At 43.7% G+C, this 15,490-nt stretch overlaps 1 long non-coding RNA gene across 1 annotated transcript; it reads right to left on the reverse strand.

Annotated features, from left to right (window-relative positions):
- Window positions 1–12,840: 12,840 nt before the first annotated feature.
- LOC115193710 (uncharacterized) lies at window positions 12,841–14,913 on the reverse strand. Its single transcript, XR_003878217.1, has 2 exons — window positions 14,397–14,913; window positions 12,841–14,283 (listed from the first exon to the last, which is right to left on the reverse strand). It is a non-coding gene; the product is annotated as an uncharacterized LOC115193710 (long non-coding RNA).
- Window positions 14,914–15,490: the final 577 nt, after the last annotated feature.

Genomic DNA, 15,490 nt, shown 5'->3' on the forward strand with positions numbered 1-15,490 from the left:
CCACCAGACCTGGAGTTGGAGACCTCTGCTTTAGTTTGACTGCGATTACAAGGTCAGTGGCATTGCCCAGTAATTGTCCTAACGGCCTCTCTACCTGTTGGGGGCCGTAATGAGAGTTTTTCATTATGGCCGGGACGGGTGAGTGCCTCTGGCAGATGCTGACAGGCAGCAGATGTGTAAAGTTGGGGGTGATTTGTAAAGGGGTTGACTCCATCGTCGGAGGGGACGGAGTGCGACGTGAGGGGGTGGAGGAGGGTGGGAGGGGTAAATTACCCTGAGGGACACTGTCAGTCATGGAGCGCCCCTGTCATGGCGAGGTAAAGGTCAGTTCAACACATCCTGTTCACCAACAACAACATACACTGGGTGTACAAAACATGAAGCACTGCTCTTTCTATGACACAGACTGACCAGGTGAATCCAGGTGAAAGCTATGATCCCTTATTGATGTCACTTGTTAAATCCACTTCAATCAGTGAAGATTAAGGGGAGACAGGTAAAAAACATATTTTTAAGCCTTGAGACAATTGAGACATGGATTGTGTATGTGTGCCATTCAGAGGGTGAATGGGCAAGAGTGCCTTTGAACGGGGTATGGTAGTAGGTGCCAGGCGCACCGGATTGAGTCTGTCAAGAACTGCAACGGTGGTGGATTTTTCACGCTTGACAGTTTCCTGTGTGTATCAAGAATGGTCCACCACCCAAAGGACATCCAGCCAACTTGACTCAACTGTGGGAAGCATTGGAGTCAACATGGGCCAGCATCCCAGTGGAACGCTTTCGACACCTTGTGGGGTCCATGCCCCAACGAATTGATAGGCAAACCTCCTAGCCTATAGTGCAATGGACCAGAGTCTAGAGACCCCCACAGACTAGTCTAGATTAGATAAAGTACACTCATGGGAAAAAAAGGTGCTATCTAGAACCTGAAAGGGTTCTTCAGCTGTCTCCATAGGATAACTATTTGAAGAACCCTTTTGGGTTCTATGTAGAACCCTTTCCACAGAGGGTTCTACATGGAACTCAAAAGGGTTCTACCTGGATCCAAAAAGGGTTCCGCTATGGGGGACAGTCAAAGAACCTTTTTGGAACCCTTTTTTCTAAGAGGGTAGGGGTCAAAAACACAAATTGTGGGCCAGGCCCCATATGCTAGTGTGTAGAGATGGGAAGCAAAACTACCTCAATTTTCTGTCAATGCACTGTAATTTACCCCTGAGCAGCAGTGACAATGTGAGAGGAAGTCCCTGATTTGAACTGGCTTCTGTCCCACTGAAAACACACACATATTAATGCTTTTCCTCAGGCATTTACAGCCTCAAACCACTGCAGGTATGCAATGTGCATCACCCAGAAATCAATTGCAAGGCACTGCTCCAATACATCCATGTGGATAGCCATAGGCTTTTTCATTTTCATTGTACATCTCATGCCATTTCTCTCTTCCATAATCTTTTAATTAAGATCACAGCACATTGACCTGTGAAAGCTCTAGTTTACACTGTATACTTTACCTCTGGAAGTAACATGCCCTCTGAACTAAAATGAAGCAGTATTTAAAGTCAACGCTTGGCTAGAAGATAGCACGGATTGGGTCTTCTCTGGCTTGGGAGGTTAAACACTGACAACAGTTCAGTAGCCAAGGTGGCCCTGTAAACACACACACACAGTTCCAAGCTAGATAACTTGCTGCCATCCTTCCAGAGGGGGAGGTCTGTGTGTAATAGCTGTCAGCTGTGGTGGCTCTACTGTCAGTCAATGCTAGCATTGATCAGCCATTGTTCTGAGAAGGTCACATCATAATTCATTAACAATAATGACTCCCCCGACGCCACCTGCACTCCTTCACTTGATTTCCCCGTTTAAATTACGAGCGACTATCAGGCTGCAGCGTACCAAACAATGAAGATGTATCCGCCACGTAAAGGCAGGAGCTATTAGTTACATTATTTAAATGGACCAGTTTAAACCTGGGGAACTGTCTTTATGAAGGGCAATTAGGCACTAACCATAATTGATAATTCTTACTAATTACAATGAGGAAATCTGAATTGTAGGGACGGGATTTGTCATCGTTGAGCTGTGGAAGGGGAGCGGCGGTGGATGAGGCAGAACAGGCATGATGTAAAGTAGGGGGGTGGGGTTTCATTTATATCTATCTAGTGTAGAAACAGATTGTGTTTGTCCCTTCATATTTCTCCATTGACTGTTATCTCTTTTTTGTTTCCATGTCCTTGCCAAATACTACGTCGTTAGCTAGCTATGGTGGGCCTAGACTGCATCTGGAATTCAATAATGACACAGATTTTTTGTATGTTATCATTGGAAATTATTCAATGTGTATGGATGACAATCAAATGTGAATTATAAAAGAGGTCTATTTTGTGTCGGTTCTTCTCATTGTGACACCTGTCCAGTCAGTCTCTCAGTTCGGTCGGTCATTTCGCATGAAGGATACAATACTGACGTTCCCTCCTTGTGCCTTTATCATGGACTATCCAGACCCTTGTATTCCCAACCTTGAATGAGAGATTTGATCAGAATTCAGGCATGAGGAGTTACCTGATTGATTGTTGGGTCATATTGGTTGAGTCCATTGAGCAGCCCACAGAAAACTAATCAGAGATGTTCTCATACATGTGTCATCTGTCATTTGAGTCAGGTCAAAGTGCTAATGAAATCTGTGGCCCTGACCTCTGTGTTTTCTCAAGATCAACGCTCATGACCTTTGAACTTGGTGTCTGCACAAGTGAGGTAGTCCAAACCAAACTCAGTAACTGCCAATTTTGTAATTCATTTGGGTGCATAATGGTGAATAGGAGAGACAGTGATACAATTCAATTCCTCATCCATTGGTCTGACGTCTTGTTGGATGTGAAAGTATACACTCAGCGTACAAAACATTAAGAATATCTTCCTAAGGGGGCATGGACTCTACAAGGTGTCGAAAGCATTTCACAGGGATGCTGGCCCATGTTGACTCCAATGCTTCCCACAGTTGTGTCAAGTTGGCTGGATGTCCTTTGGGTGGTGGACCATTCTTGATACACACAGGAAACTATTGAGCTTAAAAACCCAGCAGCGTTGCAGTACTTGACACACTCAAACCGGTGCGCCTGGCACCTACTACCATACTCTGTTCAAAGGCACTTAAATCTTTTGTCTTGCCCATTCACCCTCTGAATGGCAAACATACGCAATCCATATCTCAATTGTCTCAAGGCTTAAAAATCCTTATTTAACTTGTCTCCTCCCCTTTATCTTCACTGATTGAAGTGGATTTAACAAGTAACATCAATAAGGGATCATCATTTTCACCTGGACTCACCTGGTCAGTCTGTGTCATGGAAAGAGCAGGTGTTCTTAATGTTTAGTACACTCAGTGTACTATTCAGCCAATAGTCAGAGCTATACCTTCCTTCGTAGCCTAGCCTAACTAACAGCAATTCACCCCATACCACTGTTCTAATTGGTGATGACATCCTAAATCAGCTACATAAACTCAGCAAAAAAAGAAACGTCCCTTTTTCAGGACCGTGTCTTACAAAGATAATTCCTAAAAATCGAAATAACTTCACAGAGCTTCATTGTAAAGGGTTTAAACACTGTTTCCCATGCTTGTTCAATGGACCATAAACAATTCATGAACATGCCCCTGTGGAACGGTCGTTAAGACACTAACAGCTTACAGACGGTAGGCAATTAAGGTCACAGTTATGAAAACTTAGGACACTAAAGAGGCCTTTCTACTTACTCTGAAAAACACCAAAAGAAAGATGCCCAGGGTCCCTGCTCATCTGCGTGAACGTGCCTTAGGCATGCTGCAAGGAAGCATGAGGACTGCGGATGTGGCCAGGGCAATACATTTGCAATGTCCGTACTGTGAGACGCCTAAGACAGCACTACAGGGAGACAGGACGGACAGCTGATTGTCCTCGCAGTGGCAGACCACATGTAACAACACCTGCACAGGATCGGTACATCTGAACATCACACCTGCGAGACAGGTACAGGATGGCAACAACAACTGCCCGAGTTACACCAGGAACGCACAATCCTTCCATCAGTGCTCAGACTGTCCGCAATAGGCTGAGAGAGGCTGGACTGAGGGCTTCTAGGCCTGTTGCAAGGCAGGTCCTCACCAGACATCACCGGCAACAAGGTCGCCTACGGGCACAAACCCACCGTCGCTGGACCAGACTAGACTGGAAAAAAGTGCTCTTCACTGACGAGTCACAGTTTTCTCTCACCAGGGGTGATGGTCGGATTTGCGTTTATCGTCTAAGGAATGAGCGTTACACCGAGGCCTATACTCTGGAGCAGGATTGATTTGGAGGTGGAGGGTCCGTCATGGTCTGGAGCGGTGTGTCACAGCATCATCGGACTGAGCTTGTTGTCATTGCAGGCATTCTCAACGCTGTGCGTTACAGGGAAGACATCCTCCTCCCTCATGTGTTACCCTTCCTGCAGGCTCATCCTGACATGACCCTCCAGCATGACAATGCCACCAGCTATACTGCTCATTCTGTGCGTGATTTCCTGCAAGACAGGAATGTCAGTGTTCTGCCATGGCCAGCGAAGAGCCCGGATCTCAATCCCATTGAGCACGTCTGGAACCTGTTGGATCGGAGGGTGAGGGCTAGAGCCATTCCCCCCAGATGCCTTGGTGGAAGAGCGGGGTAACATCTCACAGCCAGAACTGGCAAATCTGGTGCAGTCCATGAGGAGGAGATGCACTGCAGTACTTAATGCAGCTGGTGGCCACACCAGATACTGACTGTTACTTTTGATATTGACCCCCCCCCCCTTTTTCTTCAGGGACACATTATTCCATTTCTGTTAGTCACATGTCTGTGGAACTTGTTCAGTTTATGTCTCAGTTGTTGAATCTTGTTATGTTCATACAAATATTTACACATGTTAAGTTTGCTGAAAATAAACGCAGTTGACAGTGAGAGGACATATTTTTTATTTTTTTGCTGAGTTTATTTAACTGTCCACTATGTACAACTGCATCGCCAAGACAACATATACATGAATGGCCTAGTCTCTCCTTTATCGTAAACTAAGACAGCGATCTGATTTGAATACAAACATACTGTCATGGTGGCAGTGGAAATAGAGTGATTGAAAAGATCAGCCCTGTACCACTGGAAGGTTGGTATGTCGACTCAGATGGCAGAGTCTTGGAGCTTTATTGCTTTATTCACTGGGGATTTGAATTAATAATTGGCTTGTATTGTGTGTGTGTGTATAGCGATAAGGCATCTGACTACTGTGTTCCTGTGTTGGCGCTAGCCCCTTTCTCTAAGTGTATGTGCTGAACGTCCACGGAGGTCAAAGGTTGCTGACTGAGTTAAGAGAGAGCGACGGGTAAAGATAAACTATTCAAAGACTCACACACACAGGTCGCTCACCCCCATCTCCCCTTCCTCCTCTTTCATTCCACAACCTAAACAGACAGACTCGTCCCAGTCCCATTGAGACTGGTCTCATGTATTGGTAAATATCAAGGATTAAACTGAGGTGCATGGACTTGACTATCCCATGATGTAGGAATGTTTCAAAGCATTATGAAATACAATATTCATCAAATATCATTTTAAATATACCTCCACTAGTTATAATGCATAACTGAGTTGTTCCAAGTCATTCAGGAAAACACAGATTAATATGATACTTGTGCAACCATGTTAAATGTGAGTGAGAAATGTTGAATGACGCGACCATGATCCTGACTGTGTATTTTCCTGTCTGGTCTAGACTTTACCGCGAGCGATGTGCCGTGCCACGAAGCTCCCATTGAGGGCAGTTTAATTGCTACACTGAGCTCTGGATAAGTGAAGCTGCTCTAATCAAGAAAGTCTTCATCAGCCATTTCCCTCGATGATTCTCCCTCATTTCTTCCCTGATCGTTATTTTTCATCAAACAAGGTCTGTGCCGTGTGTGTGTGTGTGTGTGTGTGTGTGTGTGTGTGTGTGTGTGTGTGTGTGTGTGTTTGTGTGTGTGTGCATGTGTGTATGAGCATGCAAGCACGTGTGTGTGTTTTTTGTGTGTTTGTTCGTTGTAGCCTGTCTTCCATTTCAACCCCATCCTTCTCAATGAACTGAGGATAACAGATTGCCAATGGAACTTTGGCAACACATGGAGGAGGGAACCTTTCCCTACAGAGTTAACAGTGACCTTTGACAGTGCACTGGATTACTGTTGATCCATCCACACTGTAGCTTCCCCAAGGCACACCCACCACTGAATGCGTCACACTGTTGTTTGAATACAAATGAAACGTGGACAGAAAACCCTGTTCAAAATACCAACTGAGCCCATGTGGCTCAGTTGGTAGCGCATGGTGTTTGCAACGCCAGGGTTGTGGGTTTGATTCCCACGGGGGACCAGTACAGGAAGAAAAAAAACATGTATGCAATGTGTGCATTCACTACTGTAAGTTGCTCTGGATAAGAGCGTCTGCTAAATGTGTAAAATGTAATAGGCAAGCAAGCTTCAATTGAATGGAACTGACCCCAGGACAACAGTGAAGTGTATAACAGGGGGAGCTTTTAACCCATTGTATATTTAAGCAATAAGGCCCGAGGAGGTGCAGTATGTGGCCAATATACCACGGCTAAGGACTGTTATTATGCACGATGCAACACAGAGTGCCCGGACACAGCCCTTAGCCGTGGTATATTGGCCATATATCACAAACCCCCGAGGAGACTTATTGCTATTATAAACCGGTAACCAACGTAATTAGAGCAGTAAAACTAAGCGTTTTGTCATACCCGTGGTATACGTTCTGATATACCATGGCTTTCAGCCAATCAGAATTCAGGGCTCAAACTACCCAGTTTATAACAGGCAGTATGTACAGGTTCACTCCTCCACAGCAACTTACAGTACAATGACTACCCCAGCCAAATAATAACACAAGAATAAGTATCAGAAACAGATTGATTTAAAACATTCCCAATCCTATAAAAACAAACTGTATCAGCTCCACATCATCCAGTCAGGATAAAGTCTTTTACCGGGGTAAGGGTGACCGTTCCACCCCCTAACCTTCACCCTCTGGCTCCCCAGTCCTTTGGCTCATGACTCTGTCAAAGACCAGGAAATGATTGGGAAGGAATTGTTTTCCTTAAGCCACTGATAGTAAATCAGCGTGGTCCCTCTCCTTTCCTCTCCCCTCCCCTGCTTTGCTCTCTCCAGGGAGACCAGGGGAGCTGAGCGGCTGCCTCCAGATGCCTCCCCTCAGTCCCCTGCCACAGCATGGCTGGCCTCTGCAGGCATCACTGCCCCTCTCCTCTCGCCTCTCTCGACCCTCTTCTCTCATTCCCCCTCCTCTCCTCTCGCCCCTCTCTCTGCTCACCCACAAATGATGTGTGGCACAAAATGGCTGCCGTGCACCACCCAGGTGAGTACCATTAAACACTGGTGGTGGACTAGGTCCTTTGCTACATAATGTAGTGTTTTGAGATTTGCTAAGAAGAGTGTTACCCGTAAAAGTAATCAATTCACATGTTAATTCATTCAGTCATACCATCCGTGACTCTAAACTTTTGTCTTCTTCTCCTCTGTCTGGGAAGAACATCTGGTTCTGGCTCCTCCCCCGTTCTAAAATCCCCCAATCTAATGAGGACTGTGTGTGCACAATGTTTGGACAGAGTCTGTGTTTATTTGTGTGCTTGCGTTGTGCGCATGAATGTGTGTGTATGTGTGTGTAGTACAGTGTCTGTCTGTATTTATGTGAATGTGTGTGTGTGTGTGAGTGAGTGTGTATCTCAGTGATCAGTGTGATCCAATCGTGGTCTGTTCTCCTAATTGTCTACACTGTCCCATATTTACACACACATTTTAAATACTTAAATACTTGAAATCCACATATCACATTACAGTCAAGAAGGAATCAAACAATTCAAAGCATATAGATATCCGTACACACACACACACACCACATCACCAAGGCAATGCCATACATAAGAACTCTAAATCTTCCACTTTCTAAGAATTCATCATAAACTGTTCCTCATGATCAGTCAATTACAAACGTGTAAAGTTATTGATCAGCATTGTGACAGATATGGGGCTAATTTTACAGTAATGATACGTACTGTTCATTATAGGTTTGTCATTCATTTGAGAATGGCGCAATGTCATTGCAATAAATACTCTGTAGAGTCTAGATGACTCTGTCTATCCTAGTGAAGTTCAGAAATCTCTGCAATGTGTTTGTGAGTTATGGGACCTTTAGCCCGTTGAGTTAGAGGCTCATATTGAGAAAATTAGATCCCAGTTGTCTAACAGCCTGGCCACTCATGGTCCTCAGTAAACTCCCATAGATTGTGTTGCCGTGGTTTTTATCGACAGATCCCATTACATGAGTGTTCGTGTTTACGGCCACGTCCATAAACACTGAGGGATGCTGTCTGGGATGATGGAGACTCTGGGTGCCATTTGATGCTTCAGTGCTCACTCTCTTTCTCTTTTTTCACTCAATCTTTTAACCTCTTTCTTTCTCTCACTAACTCACACATTCTCTCTTCCTTTCGTTATTATCACCCCCCTCTCTCTCGTTCAGTTGATGGGCGGTGATTAACGGAGATGACTCGTTGAGTGATGATGGCGTCTGTGGGCAGGCTGGGTGTCCTGTGGTGCGAGAGAGAGGATGTGAGCACCGAATACGAGATGATGAGATAGAGTGGCAGTTCAGCTCAATCTATGTTTACTGCACGAAGGCCGCTCTATATCGATCTGATAGGGTCACAGCATACAGACCGTAGGGACAGCCAGCACTGCAGCCAGGACCTTTAATACCTCTTCGAGCTCTAAGACGAATCATCTAGCTGGGGGCTGGAGGGAGTTAAAAGGTTGGTATTGGATGGTCAACTTTATGACCTTTAGCAGGGTCAGAGCAAAATCACTCTCCTTCTGCTGACCACTATCCATTAAATCTGTACATTTGAAGCATGGTTGGTTTACAGCAGGGCTAAATTTGGACTACGCTTCAAGAGGGGAATAGTACATCAGAGAGCAAACAGATCAAATAAAAAAGTGCTGTATCCATTGAACCTTTATAATGTATGATTAAGACACGCTAGGGACATTTCTATTGATTCCACTGTATGTTGTTCCCTCTTCTCTGAATCGTTGCACTACTTTCAGATTTACTTTTGATGTAGAATTCCTTCTTAAAAAAAACAGGCGCAGACGATAGGTAAGTAAACCCGGCCTGACGTCATGCGCTCTGTGTTCGTCAGAAGAGGGTGCTGTAACTTCAGGGATCGAATTCTCCTCCTCCAAAGAGGACTTTGTGTTCTGTTACACCGATTGTCCATTTTCATGTCTTTCTACATATCTTTCTACATGTGATTAAGAATATGTAATGTTATGCTTTTATGCTATACAGTCTGTAATACATTTTTTTTAAATGAAAAAGCATTCGAGAAAATCTTAAATCAAAATAAATTCAGAGTAAAATCGCAGAAGAAAACTATGCTGCACCTTTACTCTAAATAAAGATATTTGTATGAACCATATACTTATTTACATGTAAATAATTGAAATAACAGGATGAACTGCGAGAGATGAGCAGAACTGTGGTTTTCAGTCATAATAAGACATGTGGCGCCCCCGTCTGGCTATATGGAGTCATCTAGTCCTGTGATGTAAATGCAAGACAAATTGCTTTCCCAGAAAACCTCAACGCCACAAGTTACATCATAATCATGATGTGCTTTAGCCTACTTTGGTTACTTAGGCCAGCTTTTACAATAGTCATGTACAGCACTATGCACTCAAAATAAAATTCAGCCCCACCAAACATTGCTAATTGAAGAAACATGGTGGTTGTGTGTGAGTGCGTGTTGTATACTGTACCTTCATTAGGTACATGAGAGTCATTGGCAGCACAGTTTGTTCCTTGGAGCCAATGAAAGACATTGTGTAACATTGTCAAATGATTACTGGGCTGAAAACACAGGAGAATTATTAGTACACTTCCCCTTGTGAAATGGTCATGTCGGGGATATGAAAGGCTACGAGCTGTTTTGCACACATATACACACATACAAACACACACACACACACTGTAATGGAAAACTGTAATTTTAGCTATTATCAACAGTAAAAAACTCTGAAACGTTTTACTGCAGCATACTGTAAATTGTGGTGCATTGTGGTAAAATTGCTGTATTTCTTATGGTACTGTAATTCCACCCCACAGAATACAGTACAGTACTGTATCTTTGGAGCAACAAATACCTTTTGACCACTAGTGGGTGCATGGTGTTATTTTGTCTGGCTCATTAACATATTTTGAGGCGTGCCTTGTGAGGCTATATGTGTTGAGCCTGTGAGTGATAATGCTGTACCAATTTAACCCCTATGTGGTTATAGTGCCCCATCAATTAAAACAAATATAGGGGACAGATTGGAGTGGCAGCTAGTCTTAAACCTTAAATGGTTGAGCATTTTTCCATGTCCTAATGTCTGTTTTGCATTGTAGTCGCAGCCAATTTGGAATCCTTTGCTCAGGCCACTAGAAGTGCAAGTGATATTAAACACCAAATATTTATTAATATGCTGTAATGTGCAAACACTTTACCTAGCAGCCAACCTACTTGCACCAAATCCCTTGCAATTACAGTAAAACGCTATGAAATACAAACCCTTCCCCTCAATGAATTTCATTCATTCATTCAGAATACGGTAGCATTTACTTTTTTACAGTATAGTACAACTAATTTTGCGGTATAGTAATGTGTGTCATTACACAGTACTTGCTTTGATACCGTATTTACACTTAACAAAATATAAACACAACATGCAACAATTTCAAAAATATTACAATTCATATGAGTTACAATTCATATAAGGAAATAAGTAAATTTAAATAAATACATTAGGCCCCAATCTATGGATTAAACATGACTGGGAATACAGATATGCATCTGTTAGTCACAGGTACATACAAAAAGTAGTTGGATCAGAAAAACAGTCAGTTTCTGGTGTGACCACCATTTGCCTCATGCAGCGCGACACATCTCCTTCACATAGAGTTAATCAGGCTATTGATTTTAGCCTGTGGAATGTTGTCCCACTCCTCTTCAATGGCTGTGCAAAGTTGCTGGATATTGGCGGGAACTGGAACAAGCTGATCCAGAATTTTACTTGCAAACCGAGCTGCCTGTAAATTACTGTCAGATTCATGGTAACCCCTTTACAGTGCACACAAACACAGCCACACAAACACACAAACACACACACACAATCTCACTGGCCTGTGTGCTTGTTAAACATTGCCAGTGTGTATTGGCACTTTGAGGAGGGAGTTAACAGAAGGTCAACATAACTGTCAGGTCCTTCTCCAGGTGACAGACATTCTCTAACACTTTAGCACAATGACCAGCTGCTGTTCTGGGTTCTGTGTGTGTGTGTGTGTGTGTGTGTGTGTGTGTGTGTGTGTGTGTGTGTGTGTGTGTGTGTGTGTGTGTGTGTGTGTGTGTGTGTGAGCTTGGCTGAAGAATGTGTGTGTGTGTGTGTGTGTGTGTGTGTGTGTGTGAGCTTGGCTGAAGAATGTGTGTGTGTGTGTGTGTTTGTGTGTGTGTGTGTGTGTGTGTGAGCTTGGCTGAAGAATATGTGTGTGTGTGTGTGTGTGTGTGTGTGTGTGTGTGTGTGTGTGTGTGTGTGTGTGTGTGTATGCGCGTGCGTGCGTGCGTGCATCACCCCTCATGTTCAAAGAGGAGGAATATTTGTCTAAGCGTCTCAGACAGCTGCCGTTTGTGGGGTGTGTTGAAAAGTCATTGCTAGGATCATATGTTTAGTCATGGCTTCTCGTGTTTCCAATTGCGGTTCAGGACGGCGGTCACATAGGAAGGAACACTGTGTAACAGAGGCCTATAATGTTTGGATGGGATAAGGTAGGAGGTGTACCGGCTATGGTAGTGGCAGTTGAATTTCATAACATCTGCTCATGTCCCTGTGTATGAATATCCTCATCCTGGTTTGACTGGGTGAGGTTGAATACAGAGATGAAGAGATAGGAAGTATTGGTCTAGTTCTGCTTCAAGTATTGTTCAAACTTAGCCGCCATATTTGTCAACAGACCTTCCCATTATTAGTTGTCCCGAGACAAATAGTTGGGTAGGCTATTTACTAATTATAAAACACACACAGACAAACAACAGAGCAAGCTCTTATCAAATAAACCACTTTTTATTTTGGGGGGTTATTTTAGGGGGCAGGCTAGCGGGGTCTAATAGCTTTGTGTAGATTATGTGGACAGACAGAGAAGCCCTGAAGGACCATGGGTAATTACCTTCTAAAACTTTTCCATTGATTAAAGGAGCTATTTCTCAACAGACCCCAAGACTAATGAGGCTTGTAGTGCCTGGGAACCCACTGCTGCTGACCACACTGTTAGTATAAGTGATGAATCATTGTGGTGACCTGGACCATAGTGTAGACTACACAGGCATGCGAATGGCTGGGCTTGGCTGGCCCACTATCAGGATGAGTTTAAATGTGTCAAGGGTTTGTTATCAATAGGCTGGCATAGGGCATAATCCTCTCTCACTCTTTTAATGCAGTCCACAACGACCTACTTTTCTCTGTTCTAGCTGTTCTCCTCCTAACGATTCCAGCAATACAAATCAATACTTTTCTGAGAAAACATCCTGCTTGACTCCTGAACTGGGAAACAGTTCAGCAAATTCCCTCTGTATACTTTGTTGTCCCAGTGGTATTGCTCAAAGAGATAGCCAAACCTAGCCTATTTCAAAAAAGGGAGAATGAAGCTAAAATGGGAGAGAAGCCAAACTAGTGAGGGAGGTGCCTCTCAAGTGTCAAGTTAGAATTTTTATTAGTTGTATGTATGGGATAAACACGGTAAACACTGTCCAATGAAATGCTTACTTGCGTGTTCCTTCTGGACAATGCAACAACCATAAGAAATAATAAAAGATAAGTATACGAACATAAAGTAAATGTCTCAGTAGAATACAACAACATTTTAGCTTAAGTATAAAACAGGAAGGCACATTTTATAGACCAATATTTACACATGTTTTGGGGAAGGGGGGATTGGAGGACAAGTGTTTCAACTGTGCAGTGTTTAGCAATCATAATAATAGTCTGGTAGCAGCAATTATGTGTGTGTGTGTGTGTGTGCGTGCGTCCTAAGTTGCAGAGAATCAGAACAGAACAGGTGGTCAGTCCAGTTCAAGTGTTCGGCAGTCTGATTGCTTCACATGCAATACTGCTGAACGAATGATTGTTTGTATTATATCATCATCACTATGCTGTAAAGCATAAATCATTAGTGATAAATCCCAACACTCCGTGTTTAATCATGTTTTATTATCGTCTGGAACTGATCCTAGAGCAGATTTGCATATAACGGTGTTAAAAACAGCCTGTTCTTGTTTTGACAACTGACTCTTGAAAACACTTAAAGGCAGTCTCTTCTAAAGGAGTCTGTTTGGAAAACTAAATGGCAAAATGTAGTATGTATATCCAAAAAACAACTGAGTGTTTTCGAGACATGGAAATGCTGCATAGTTAGTGTTCGACAGAGTGTAAACAGTTTGCCTTGCTGATGACTCTTTACAAAATCAAAATAGTCAATGGGGACTAGACAGGACTAGTTCAGGACTGCAATGTACCACTAGAGGATTTTGAAATAGTGATGTCTGTGTTCGCCGAACTCACTAAAAACTCTGTGCTCTGGTTAAGTGGAGTCCAAGCGAGTGACAGAGACACAGAGAGTCAGATTTATACACAAAGGGAGGTAGAGAGAGAGATGAAGGAAGGGAAAGAGAGATTGAAAGAGGCCAGTTGAGAATGGTGTGATAGTTGCTCTCTGACCCCAGTCCGGGGGCATGAGGCTAGATGCTTCCTGTGGGGACGCTGATTGCAGTATGAAGACAGACAGTGGGCTGGTGTGTGTGTGTGCGCGCGCCTGCCTGCCTGCCTGCCTGCCTGCCTGCTCCTTAAAAAGACAGATTGAGACTTCTTGGAAGGAAGGAGCGGGTTTAGTTTTTTTTTTCCTGTGTTATATAGCAAGACATCACACACAATATAAACATGTCACCTTCCCCACACGCAACCACATAAATACATATATACCCCCCCAAACACACACACTCCCATGCTCTGTTACACAGTTCTTTGTCCCCCTGGTCTTGCTGGGCCGAGGCGAGTCGACTCCCACAGATAAGTACTGACGTCCTGTAGTCTTGTGCCAGTCTTTCAGTCATAGAGTCATAGAGCTTACAGGGGCAATTATCCTTCACACACGCAAGGATGGAAGAGGGGGAAGGGGTCATTTGAGAAAACAAATAAGAGGAGCAAAATACAGTAGTGTAAAGTTAGGGTGACTCTGGTTCATATCACACTGTACCTTTTGTTCATGTTATGTTTGTGTTATTGAAGGAACTTGGTTGTCTCAACGTACTGGTAGCATTGAAGCACATTGTCATCTCAAGCTGATGTGTTAAGTAGAGTCTCGGTCTCCATACACACAGTTTGACCTTCTTCACGAGGTCAACTGTTCCCAATATGGAGTTGTTGATTCAGAGCCTTTTGAAAAGCTTCCTCCATAACCTTGTACGTGCTGTCTGTCTGCCTCCGTGGTTGTGTGCTGCCTTGGCCTCTGCCCGGCCACTGTAATCAGAACGAGTCAATAAAAAACCTTCCGTCCTCCCGTTTTCTGTCATCAGCTGTCTATTATGAGAAGGCTTTTGTCTGCCGGGATCTGCAGACGGTTACGAAAGCCCATTGGCTGCGGTGAATAAACCTACTATACCTTGAAGACTATTCACAGCAGAACTTGATTCTGAGACCACATTTCAAGGAATTGGTTATTGTTGCGTGCCGAAGCCAGAGCACACAAATACAGACTCACACATGCTTTTATATTATTCGGTTCAGACGACACCCACACACACATCCTGTTACTCCAGGCTGTGCAGTCAACCGATGGGATCCACATGTTGTGTTCAGTCTTGCTGTGTCGGCTGTTGCCACAGGCAAGACATTCTCTCCCAGGGATTCTTGAGTCCTGTGGTGAGTCAGCTAAAACATGTCAAAGACTGCGTTTACACAGGCAGCCCTTTTCTGATTATTTTCCCACTAATTGGTATTTTGACCAATCAGATGATCTCTTTTGCCAATAATTGGATAAAAGATCAGAATTGGGCTGCCTGTATAAACACAACTAAGGAAGACTGTGCTTTGCTCTCTGACCTGCAGAGGCAGTCTAGTAGATACGCTAATAACAATGACAATCCCTCTTAGCGGCACCATGTACTTGACTATTTGTACAGTAAATGTTAGCTTTGTTCATGCCAACAGGGATACTGGGGTTTTCCATTAGAATTGACTGTTTTGATGCGTCTCTGTTCTTTGGTTATATGTCGGGCCCTGATAAACTCTGGTCAGGTCATGCCATCAGGAAAAATGCAGGCCTCTAGTTCTACAATACTGCTGACTTGC

The sequence above is a fragment of the Salmo trutta genome, chromosome 5 (genome assembly GCF_901001165.1).
Source record: "Salmo trutta chromosome 5, fSalTru1.1, whole genome shotgun sequence".
In the NCBI taxonomy this organism is placed as follows: Eukaryota; Metazoa; Chordata; class Actinopteri; order Salmoniformes; family Salmonidae; genus Salmo; species Salmo trutta.